Source organism: Bubalus kerabau, chromosome 21 (assembly GCF_029407905.1).
Source record: "Bubalus kerabau isolate K-KA32 ecotype Philippines breed swamp buffalo chromosome 21, PCC_UOA_SB_1v2, whole genome shotgun sequence".
Taxonomy (NCBI): domain Eukaryota; kingdom Metazoa; phylum Chordata; class Mammalia; order Artiodactyla; family Bovidae; genus Bubalus; species Bubalus kerabau.
In genome coordinates this window covers 17,195,479-17,208,371 of record NC_073644.1, presented here as the reverse complement: position 1 = coordinate 17,208,371, position 12,893 = coordinate 17,195,479, and the positions used below count along the sequence as shown (strand labels likewise).

Sequence of the window (12,893 nt, the reverse complement as noted above, 5' to 3'; positions counted from 1 at the left end):
TCAAAATATACAAGCAGCTCATACAACTCAATACCAGAAAAACAAACAATCTAGTCAAAAAGTGGGGAAAAGACCTAAACAGACATTTCTCCAGACAAGACATGCAGATGGCTAATAAACACACAAAAAGTCATTCAACATCACTCATTATTAGAGAAACTCAAATCAAAACTATGATGAGATATAACCTCACACAGGTCACAACGACCATCATCAAAAAATCCACAAACAAGCACTGAAGAGAGTGTGGAGAAAAGGGACACCTCTTGCACTGTTGGTGAGAATGTAAATTGATGCAGCTGCTATGGAAGACAATAGGGTGATTCCTTAAAAAACTAGAAATAAAACCACCATATGACCCAGCAATACTACTTCTAGGCATATACCCTGAGGAAGCTAAAACTGAAAAATGCACATTTACCCCAATATTTATTTCAACACTATTTACAGTAGCTAGGACATGGAAGCAACCTAGATGTCCATCAACAGATGAATGGATAAAGAAGCTGTGGTACATATATGCAATGAAATACTATTCAGCCATAAAAAGGAATGAATTTGAGTCAGTTCTAATGAAGTGGATAAACCTAGAGCCTATTATACAGAGTGAAATAACTCAGAAAGAGAAAAACAAATATATTACTATATGGACAGGGAGCCTGGCGTACTGCGATTCATGGGGTCGCAAAGAGTTGGACACGACTGAGCGACTGATCTGATATATATATATATATATATATATATATATACATATATAATCTAGAAAGATGGGACTGATTTCCAGGGCCTCAGTGGAGATGCAGAAATAGAGAACAGACTTACGGACAAGGGTTGGGGAGAGGAAGGAGAGGGTAAGATGAATGCATAGAGTAGCATGGAATCACATACACTAACATATATAAAATAGATAACCAATGGAAATTTAACAGGCAATGCAATCTGGGACTCTGTAACAACCTAGAAGTATGGGAAATGGTGGGAAGTGGGAAGGAGGGTCAAGAGGGAGGGGACATATGTACACCTATGGCTGATTCATGTTGATGTATGGCAGAAATCAAACCAATATTGTAAGGCAATTATCCTTCAATTAAAAATAAATAAAATTTAAAAAAATAAATGCATGAAAACAAAGATTTTAAAAGCATGCAAATGAATAGTTGGAGACCTTAATAAAGTTCCAAGTGGATTTCCACCTGCCTTAGGAAGTACTTATTTATTTTTTTTGTAAAAAGGACCAAGGGATCTCTCAGCAATATTGCATGCCCTTTCTTTCTAGTCCAGTTTTGTTTACCCTTTTCATTTAATGATTGTAATAGGAAGGTGCGTGAGTCTTTGGATTTTCTGTATTTGCTAATCACTCAGGTCTTTAATCTGCAGGTTTATGTCTTTCACCATATTTGGGAAAATTTCAGCTATTTCTTTAATTAAGTTTTTAGTTATATTCTCTCTTCTCTTTCAGGGACTTTAAAGATATAAACATTAGCTTACATTCCTGAGATTCTATTCATTTTTTTAGTCCATTTTCTCTTTGTTGTTCAGATTAGGTAAATTCTGTGGATCTATCTCAATGGTCACTGACTTTCTTCTCTGTCATCTCCACATATAAGTTTTTCACTTCAAGTTACTGCATTTTCCAGTTGTATTAATCTCCATTAGGTTAATAACTTCTATTTCTTCACTGAGATTTTTTTATTTTTTCATTTGTTTTAAGAGAATTCATCACCATTTGTTGAATCATTTGATGATGGCTTCCTTAAAATATTTGTTAGATAATTTCAATATATCATTCATCTCAGAGTTAACGAGTGTTGCCTTTCCTCATTCAGGTTATGATTTCCTGGTTCTTGGTGTGACAGGTGATTTTCAAATGCGTCATGGTAATTTGAAATATTATAGACTCTGGATCTTACTTAATTTTTTTTAAGCAGGTAGTCTGCCTGTTGAAGTGTAACGAGGGGGCCAGGTGGGTGTGTATGTTCTTTTTCCTAGGCATCATCTCCCATCTCCCCATCCCCTACACCACTCCTGCAAAAGTGAACCCTGATTCCTATTGCCTCTTTGCAGTTATATGGAGTGGAATCTCATCTCCAATTTTGCCAGGCTGATACGTATCCTGGAAATTGAGATAACATTAGCACCATAGCATTGCCTCCAGTAGAAGTATAAACCCAGCTTCAATCTAGACCTCCTGCTGACACCAGAAGAGGCGAGGGGAGAAAGTAAATTTCCAACCACCCCTGTAAATTATCAACTCACTCTGCCTTGTCAGATGCCAAGTGGTGGTAGAGGCTGGCTCCTCACCAGGCTTTGTAGATCAGAAAATGAAGGGCGAGGGATGTGGAAGCAGGAGAGGAGAAGGGAGGCTAATACAAGCTAGCCCTGTTTTGCACTGCTGCATTCAGTCTCATTGCAGCCAGGTGGGTATAGAGGTTCAGCTCCCAACTCAGCCCCACTAACTTGGGTTGGGCTGGAGAGGAGTAAAGCATAGTGACAATGAACCACATCCATCTTCCCAATTCCCCACACCCACCTGCCACACATCATGTCTTTTAAGTCTTGTTGCTGCCTCCTGGGGGTGGAAGCTCAGGTGCATAAGGATTCTGCTGCCGATGCCCTGTTCTCTGGGAGGGAGGCAAGGAAGATCAGTTCCCCATTCAGTCCTGCTGAAATCATGATAGAGGCCACCCTTTTCCTGATTCTTTGGCTAGGAGAAACAAGCTTTCCTTGCAGCTATTTTTGTCTGCACCTGTTGGAGGTTTCAAGGTTGGAAGTTTCTGCCAGCCAGATCTAATCCAGGGATATACAGAAGGCAATAAAGAAACCCAGGGAACTAGTGGTCCTGTGGTTGCTCAAGTCCTGAGGTCCCTAGGCAGTCCATCTATTTCTTTCCACCTTTCAGAGACTCCTTAGGCTTTGTTTGTTTTGTTATGTTGACGGTCTTTTAGTTAACCCCTATTTAAGTGAGAACCAAAAGTTTGGGGTATGATACTTTAACTCAGACAACTCAGACACTCCAGATTCACAGGCATGAGCCAGCCCAACCAGCAACCTTCTTAGGCAGAAACATTTTAGAGGAATGAATGAATGCATGCATGCATGAATATCATAGACTCTAAAATTTAAGTTATTATCACATAACTGGGAAGAGAAGTTTCATCCCACTATCATCCACTTTCATGTATTTTAATATATCCATTCTTTATTTTTAGTCTAACACAAAAAAGACAGTATACTAAAACAAACAAATTGACACAAAAACAAAACACTCTCTAGTTAGTTGTGAAGTACATATTTCAATATTTTAAAGATACTTAGTTATTAATCAAATGCTGAACTTGTCTCAAAATTTGATTTTAAAATCTTTAACTTTTAAAAAGTTCATTAATTTTATTAGAAAGATAATACATGCTTATTATGGAAATCGTAAAAGTATAGAAAAGTTTAAAGAAGAAATTAAATGTATCTTTAACTGCTTTTAATATTTTGGAGCATTCTTTTCTAGTCTTTTTGTGTATAGGTCTACTTCTTTGTATAATTGGATTAACTCAGTACATATAGATTTAAATCCTTCTTTTTTTTTCATCTAACACTGTATCCTGACCATTTCTTACGAGACCAAAATTATTGGGAAATTTATTTTAAAGACAATGGAGTTTTCCATTTCAGAAATAACTCTGAATTTATGTGGACAGTCCCCTTTTGTTGAACATTGAGATTGTTTTCTTTTTGTTACTATAAATTGTGTTGCAAAGTATAATTTTTAATAAATATTTATTTTTATCTAATTGTGATTATTTTTAAGATAGATTTCTTACCTTCAATTTTTATTTTGAAGGGGAATTTAATCCCATAAAGTTAATACCAATGTTTTGGTCTGTTCAGTAAAGGTAGAGAAATAGCCAACACCCTAGTTTTGAATTTTCCAATATACTGTAAAACCATATAAAAATGTACACAGTTATACCAAAAGTGAGAGCTCTGTGTTTCTAGTACATATTTACATCTTTGTGATTAGATGCTTTAATAGAGCTCATGATACTTTAATTAGTCTCTGTAATTATGTAGGATTAGTGATGAGTGGTTCTTACCTGGCATATCTGATTTTCCCACTGCTGTGTGAAGATTGCATTTGAAATAGTAAGCAACATCTTTAAGATATACATGAACACATTTTTTTCAGTTTTAGGTCTTGATGATATCATAATAAAAATGTATTAATTTTTCTTGAATAATGTACAGGAAAAACTATGTTAAACACAATTTAAGAATAGTCATAGGTAGCATGTAAATTAGTGGAATTTTTTAAAGTCTTTCGCCTATAAGAATCAAATGGTTTTTAAAAATGAAGTGAATCTGTTTATCATTGTAAAGTACAATAATTAAGCTTCAGTAGAAAGGGGTACAAAGAATATCACAGAAGATGAAAAACACATTATTGAGTTCAGATGACTTGAGGATAAAAACACTCGTTATAGATAAAATTCTTCATTTCCTAAAATCCTCAATGGTAGAGGAAATATTCATGTAAAAGAGTTTAAAGATTAAATTGCCTTTCCTTCCTTTAGAAAATAGACACAATATGGCTTTCTGTAGCAACACATCTCTTCTGTAATTGAAATGATAAATAAATGGAGCTGGGCAAAACCTGAGGTGGTTAGGAGTTTGAGCTGAGAGTATTGCCTTTACACTTTCCGAGTTTCCTTTCTTACCTTGTGATTCTGGGGCTGAAATAATGATCTCTTTTTTCCCTTTAAAATAAATCTTTCCGGGCTTCTAACTGCCAGGGGAATATTATGAAAACATTCAGTACTAACATTACAGAACTAACATAGCTGAAAACTGTGCATCAGCATTGTGAAAAGGCCTGTAATCCCAGAGAGAAAGAAAAACTCCAAACACATCAGCAGAGCAGGGCTCTTTACTGTTGATTCTGAGAAACAGTAAGTTTGGGGTTCTTGTTGCTCATTTAGCAAAAGTAAACTTTAAAAAGAAGAAAGAGGAGAAAGAAGGGAGAAAAAACAAAAGGAACCACATAAAAAACACTTCCTCGTGTTACCCTCCACCTTGGTACTTCACGACCAAACTCTCACAAGAGCAGATATAAGACGGTGGGGAGGAGAGCATGAACAGAGAGAGGAACAGAGTAGGAGCATCATATTTCTGAGTGCTGCTTCCTCCTCCACACTGCTTTGCTCATCCAGGAAAGACTATGGATGGCAGACATCAGTTTTACTCCACTATGCCTTCCCAGTTGGTGGGGGACTGGGCAGGGTATCTTAAGCAGCTCCAGTTTAAAAAAAAAAAAAAAAATGTTCTTAGCACAATTATAACTCCCCACTACCACACACACACACACACACATTAAACAAATGCTTCCATCTCACCATGAGTTCTTTGGTTCCTTTTTGGTATTTAGTTACTCCCACTATAGTTTCAAAGTCCACTGCGCATATGTCTTATCACAGCATGCATGGCTTTGTATGTGGTAGGGGATAGGGTGTAGGGGTAATTCTTTGTTTCAATGTCTCACCACTTAACTAGGAACTTCTTAAGAGTATCTTTGAATCCCTAAGACGTTGCAAAGTACTTGGCATACAGTAAGCATTCAACAGTAATAATAATTACTGACTTTTGAGCAACTAGGGCTTCCCTGGTGGCTCAGCAGTAAAGAGGTCATCTGCCAGTACAGGAGACTTAGGTTCCATCTCTAGATTGGGAAGATACCTGGAGAAGGAAACGGCAATCCAGCCCAGTAATCTTACCCCGGAAACCCCATGGACAGAGGAGCCTGGTGGGCTACAGTCTCAGCTCAGTTCAGTTCAGTTGCTCAGTTGTGTCTGACTCTTTGTGACCCCATGGACAGCAGCACGCCAGGCATCCCTGTCCATCACCAACTCCCAGAGTTTACTCAAATTCATGTCCATTGAGTCGGTGATGCCCTCCAACCATCTCATCCTCTGTCATCCCCTTCTCCTCCTGCCTTCAATCTTTCCCAGCATCAGGGTCTTTTCAAATGAGTCAGTTCTTCACATCAGGTAGCCAAAGTATTGGAGTTTCAGCTTCAACATCCATCCTTCCAATGAATATTCAGGACTGATTTCCTTTAGGATGTATTGGTTGGATCTCCTTGTAATCCAAGGGACTCTCAAGAGTCTTCTCCAACACCACAGTTGGCTGCAGTCACCATCTGCAGTGATTTTGGAGCCCCCCAAAAATAAAGTCTGACACTGTTTCCACTGTTTCCCCATCTATTTCCCATGAAGTGATGGGACCAGATGCCATGACCTTAGTTTTCTGAATGTTGAGTTTGAAGTCAACTTTTTCACCCTCCTCTTTCACTTTCATCAAGAGGCTCTTTATACAGTGCAAAACAGTCAGACATGACTTAATGACTAAACAACAAAACTGAGCAACCATGCACTCCCAGGAATTTCACTAAGTAATTTTACATAGATAATAAACAGAGGTTTAGAGAAATGAAATAATTCATCCAGGGTCAGGAACTAGTCTAGCCCCAGGAGCTAAGCTCCTGACAAGCAATAAAGCCTCACTCATTTGTTGAATAAACATAGGAAGCTCTCTACCTCTCTCCGCATTGTGATAACTAACTGTGAGTATAGATAGCTGATATTTTAAATTTTTAATTTAGAAATTAGAAAAATCTATCTTTTCACTACCATCAAAACACTATCCAGCACTTATATATACCTTAGAAATGTTTCCTGCCTCCTAGAAAGTTAGTATCCAGGGCAATTGCATCATAGGAAGCATGGACACATAAAGGGGATACTGCATAAGAATAAAAGCACTATCCTATACATAATGAACCATAATATACTACTCAAGGTGCTTTACTTTTCAAGTTATACTTGCAATTACAGCAGGAATCTGATATATATTTAGATTAATATATGTATGTATATATTATATAAAATATAAGAATATACATATATATATATATATATACACACACAGACTTTTGCAGTTATATACACTTATGTATATATGGGCTTCCCTGGTGGTTCAGTGGTTAAGAATGTGCCTACAATGCAGGAGACCCGATTTTGATCCCTGGGTCAGGAAGATCCCCTGGAGGAGGGCATAGCAGCCCACTCTGGTACTCTTTCCTAGAGAATCCCATGGATGGAGAAGCCTAGAAGGCTGCAGTCCATAGGGTCGCAGAGAATCAGACAGGACTGAAATGACTAAGCAGCGGCAGCATTTATGTATGTAGGTATACATAGTTTTTTCCTCTGCTATCCAAAAGTAGAGCATGTCTATAAAACCTTTTGTAAATGGAAATGGCATAGAGCAAAGAAGCCATTACCTTAGGACATATCTTGCTAACAGATGCACAAAATAAATCAGGATAAAGTGCACATGCTCACAAACACAGATCAAAGATACGGCATGTTGATGGAGAGACGCTGAGTATGGGTCCGGCAAAGCAGCTTGGCGGTGCCCCTCTCACTGCTCTGGGTGAGAGCTGCTTCTATAATAGCTAGTTGCAGAACAAGTGCTGTTCTTTTTTGTAAAAGCAAAAACTCTCTTAAAATGTCTTTTGGTTATTGAAAACAGGTACTAATGTAGGTTTCTCATTAAAAAAAAAAAAAGTTGCCTAAGCAAACTTTGGAAAAGCAGGGGCTACCTGTATGTACACATGTGTGTAGTGTATACACACATACATACATGACAAGAGTCATTATTGAGGAGTGGCCCCTAGATAAGTAACCACCTCTCAATTTCTCTGATCTCTCCACTGTAAAATGGGTTGCTGTGGGAATTAAATGAGATTAAAGCATTAAAATTTCTTTGAATACAATCTGTACTTTATCAGTCACTTTACAGATTATCACAGTGAGGGAACAGTCCCTCTGCTGTTAAAGTTAGCAGTCAAGTGAGCTGAACTTCCAGAGTAAGTTTCCTCAGGAGCACCTAAACCTAATTCTGAACAGCTCAGGACCATTCCAGGCACATGGAAATGAAAAAGACACTCAGTCGTTTCCAACTCTTTGCGACCCCATGGACTGTATAGTCCATGGAATTCTCCAGGCCAGAATACTGGAGTGGGTAAGTTTTCCCTTCAACGAGGGGATTTTCCCAACCCAGGAATTGAATCCAGGTTTCCCACATTGCAGATGGATTCTTTACCAGTTAAGCCACAAGGGAAGCCCAAGAATACTGGAGCAGGTAGCCACCCCTTCTCCAGGGGATCCTCCCAACCCGGGAATCAAACTGGGGTCTCCTGCATCGTAGGTGGATTCTTTACCAACTGAGCATGGCAGCCCACTCTGGTACTCTTGCCTAGAGAAGGTCTTCTCAGGGAAGACTACAGTGACTTACATTCAAGTTGCCTCTCCCACCAGAAATCAACTCATCCTGAATTCTCATTGCCATTTGGCCACACTATCCCTAATCTGACTCAGTTCCACCTCTTCTCCGAATCCTTTCTCTGGGCTTCTGGAACTGTCTTCTATGATCAGACGATTGCAGTCTCATTTCTGACACATTCCTTCACCTTTACACCTACGGGCAATGTATTTGTCCTTGAGAATACTATTCTCCTTTTCAAATGGAAGTTGTTGTTTCTTTTTTCCTCTCACACACCACCTACTTCAGGACCAGGAGGTGGATCAGATATACTCTTGATCCCTACTGCCACCTCTGATCATTCCTCCGTCATCCCCCTTCAGAGACTGCACAGTAAGCACAGGGCCTAGAGTCTGTGTTGCTTTTAGAGAACTGGGGAAATATTTTTATTTCTTTTTAAATCAGAAGGAAAAAGTGAATATATTCTAGCATGGATTATATTTACCTTTTATTGAAACAGTTATAAAATGTATTTTTTAATTTTTTCATGAAGGAAGGGGCTAAATATGCATACGGCCCAGGAAAGCAAATGACCTGGCTCTGCTATAAAACCCTAGCTCTTTTCAAGTTCCTGTCATGAGGGTCTATCACCTCTTCTCCCCTATTTGTCCATTTAAGGGCCAGGGTTCTGCTCTTATTTATCGACGACCTGAGCTCCCATCTACTACTCTCCTCTCCATCCAAACTCCAGTATCCAAGATTGGCCCAACTGAATACTGAGACATTAATGCAAAAGCCATACTAGATTCATCTTGATCAGCCTCCCCACTAGATTGGAGAAGGAAGGTGTGTTTGGGTGGGTGCAGGGGTGAAGAAAGAAAAGATTCAGGGCTAAGGGCTGAAAAACTCTAAGTCTTTCCTATTGGGTTCAACTCATCTCGGACTTTGGGTAAGGATTGAATCTGCTAGTAGAGGGCCTTGGCAGGACTGATAAGCTCTGGGAATAGCAGAGGGAGGGATGGCAACAGAGGCAGAGTATAGAGTTGTAGCCATGCATTCTGGGAAACAAACCCACTCAGAAGGACAATGCAGATAGTGGAGTGCAGTTTATTACACCAGCGGGCCCAAGGCAGAGTCTCCTCTTCATCAAGGACCCTAAATCAGTTTTTGTGAAAACCTTATATACCCTAAGTGTACGTGCTCAAACCCACCTCCCCAGATTCTCTGAAACTAGTCTTAACAAGGGAAAAGAAAGATACAATCAAAGTTAACCTGTGATTTGTATGCCTTAAGCCCATGATTCGTATGCCTTAAGCCTAGGTAGCTAACAGTGGACAATTATCAATAGGCCTATGGTCATACCCCAATAAGCATAGTAGAATTTATGATTCTATTTGGTTACATAGATAATCAGGGTATTCTTTTAGTCGACGGAGAGTCTAGGTATGAGTCCTGGGGCTCTTCCATCTGGGGGGGTCTTGTTTTCCAGTTGGTATGTCGTTTCCATAGATACTGGGCATATAGCTCAAAGGCCACAGTCCAGCCCAAGATGGAGTCCTGCTTTCAAGATGGAGCCTGTTCTGTCTGTTTCCTCCTTCAGATAGTACAAGCTTTTGGGGTTCTTTACCAATATTCTCTTCTCTCTGTAGCCTCAGCTACTCCCATTTGCTGGGCTGGGCTTGGTGAGCCAAGCGAGGAATGCCATGAGGGTGTGCTCATGGCCAGTGCTGCGAAGTCCCTCCTTGTGCTCCTGCCCAGGATGAGCAGAACATGCCTATCCCTCTGAGTGCCTGTGTCCTAAAGCTACAATGTGAATTTTTAAGGTACTTCAAAGCCTCCTGTAGGGAAAGCAAACGCTCATCACAATGGAGGGAGAAAAAAACTGAATCCTTATTTCCCCTGAAGCTTCCTAAGTTCTTGAAGTGCAAAGTAGAGAGAAAAGCGCAATGTGTGTGCAGAGGGCTCTTCAGGCTATAACAGCCAGTCTGAGCATGGCAGGCACGCTCATTAGGCAGGCTCCCGAGAAAGCCTCTTCTTCAAAAAGCAGGTGGCAAGGTAGCAGCTGATGGGGCAGCTGTATTTGTTTAGTTTCGGCTTGGTCCCAGGACTGCTCTGTGGGGAGGGACAATTGCCTGGGGTCAAAGAATGACCTTGCCCCAGGCATCCCTCTCTCCTTCTCTTCCTCTCTCTTTGTTAAAATACAGATTTACATCAGGAAGCAGCCCAGATTCATAATGATGGAGACTACCTCCGTGCAGATAGAATCTCTGATTGATGGGGTTGGTGGGGATGGGGGCGGGGGAGAGAGGGGAGGAAGAAGACTAAAGAGTTTATGAATTCACTCTAAGATTCACATCACATCAGCTGCCCTGCCAGTCTCCTTAGGCATAGAATTGGGCAAGGCAGAGAACAGCGGTATGTGTGTGTGTGTGTTGATGTTTTGCTTGCTTCCCCTTTTCTATAAACCTCTGTTTACTCATTTAACAACCTACTGTACTTTCAGAATGTAACCTTACTACCCGATCTAAGGCAAAATAAAAATGAAGATTCTTGCTTTTTTTCTTTTAATCACCACTAATCCCTGCGGACACTAGCAAAACTGAATTTATTGGATCATTTTAAAGAAACGTTTATTTAAGTTGCTTCTAGTGGAATGTTTCAACATTAGCTTATTATTTGTCTCAGTATTTAAAATTAATGTATTAATTACAAACGGAAATTTCCAAGTACTCATTGTCACCTAGAAACAAATACTCAAAAGATAATCCATTTAGCATCAAAAATTTTTTTTTTTTCCTTTTGGAGTGCCAAGATCTGTCTGGCAGTATTCTGGGACCTTTGATGAATATAAGAAAATGTTATGGTCCATCTGATCAATGTGGGATTAAAAAGCAAACATGTGAAACAATAACAAAGAAAACAGCATGCTGGTTACCTCACCCATTTAACATGAAAATCATCTGATTCAAATGAAATAAAAGAGGATGAGGTCTTTTTCTTTTTGCTCTGAGATTTGTGACGCTATGAAAAAAAATCAACAAACCATAGAAAGATTCTAAGTCATGCAGAACTATGTGTAAGAAAAACGTGCAATTTAAAAGGATGCCTTCTGTAGAAAGAGGAATCGATCGCTTCTGTACATTGCACTGAAATACACTTTAATAATCCTAAAGACAGCTGGGAACACACATACTAATATATATATCATCAAGTGTTCATAGAAGTTATTTAGCTTCTTGCATCAACTACCTTTAAAGAAAATAGCATGTTGTATAATTTTGCCTTCAGAATTTTTCTCTTTCTTCACATAATTTTGAATTCTTTTCACCATGCGTGTGTCCATGCTAAGTCACTTCAGTCGTGTCTGACTCTCTGCAACCCCATGGACTCATCTGACCATGGAATTCTCCAGGCACGGATACTTGAGTGGGTTGCCATTTCCTCCTCCTGGGATCTTCCCTACCCATGGATGGAACCTGTGTCTCCTGCGGTGGTAGGCGGGTCATTACCAAGACAGCTTCCTGGGTGGAAGCTCTTTCACTTTTCATCTATAAAAATAAATTTAATTACAAATAGTTAAATTAAACAAGAAGTTTAAAAATTTTAACCAGAAGATTGTAGTGCAGCGAGACATCAGCCCTCTTACAGTGCCCCAACAGTGTTGGATGCAAAAACCATAGATGAAACTCCAGCTATGGAATGGGAAGACAGAAGTCAAATAGAGTTGACATGGGCACTAAGCTTGATGAGGAAATAATAATTTCACTGAATTTATAAGTTGTCTATTAAATTCTAGATTTCATTCCAATTTCAGGGCTATTTGAAGCCACCTGGAATCTGAGAAGGAAACTTTTATTCTAACTTACAATAGGGAGAACATCCCAAGTCCAAAGATCAGAATTTCTCATCAGAATGGTTTCATCTGAAACTTGTGTAGGGAGAAGTAGACAAATTGTAGGTAGGTGATATTATAGTTGGGATTGTTTTTTATAATCAGAGAGATTTTCAGTCAGTCACCTGAACAGGAAATATTTTTCTCTGTTTCCAACCAACTTGGGGAGAACAAACGGTTCAGTTAAAAATTTATAAAACAAAGAATAGAAGTATAGAGGTGTCTCTGTCTGGTCTTAACATAAAAAAAAAAAGGTGTTTATTAGCAAGTTTTATCTAAGTCACAGGCTTCTCTGGTGGCTCCGCTGGCAAAGAATCTGCCTGCAATGTGGGAGACCCGGGTTTGATCCCTGGGCCAGGGAAGATCCCCTGGAGAAGGAAATAACAACCCACTCCAGTATTCTTGCCTATAAAATTCCTCGAACAGAGAAGCCTGGTGGGTCACGTGGGGACCCACAGTCCGTGGGGACACAAAGAGTTGCACACGACTGAGCAACTAACACACACACACACACACACACACACATCTAAGTCACAGGGAGAAGTGTAGGTCTTTATAGTAACCCATTTCCCTAGATTACAGAGAGTAGAGATTTTCTTAACCATCCCTGTTTTCCAAGAACACAGGGCTCAACATAAAGTTCAACATTGTCATTCTCAATCTGATTATTAACTATAACTAAACTGTCTTG

The 12,893-nt window shown here is 39.5% G+C and overlaps 1 long non-coding RNA gene across 1 annotated transcript in view; it reads right to left on the bottom strand.

Annotated features, from left to right (window-relative positions):
* The window catches only part of LOC129636070 (uncharacterized), a 28,484-nt gene extending 25,963 nt beyond the window's left edge, over positions 1-2,521 (bottom strand). Inside the window, exon 1 of the long non-coding RNA XR_008706614.1 lies at positions 2,257-2,521. This is a non-coding gene — a long non-coding RNA (uncharacterized LOC129636070). The remainder of the gene's footprint in view (positions 1-2,256) is intronic.
* Between the last annotated feature and the right edge of the window lie 10,372 nt (positions 2,522-12,893).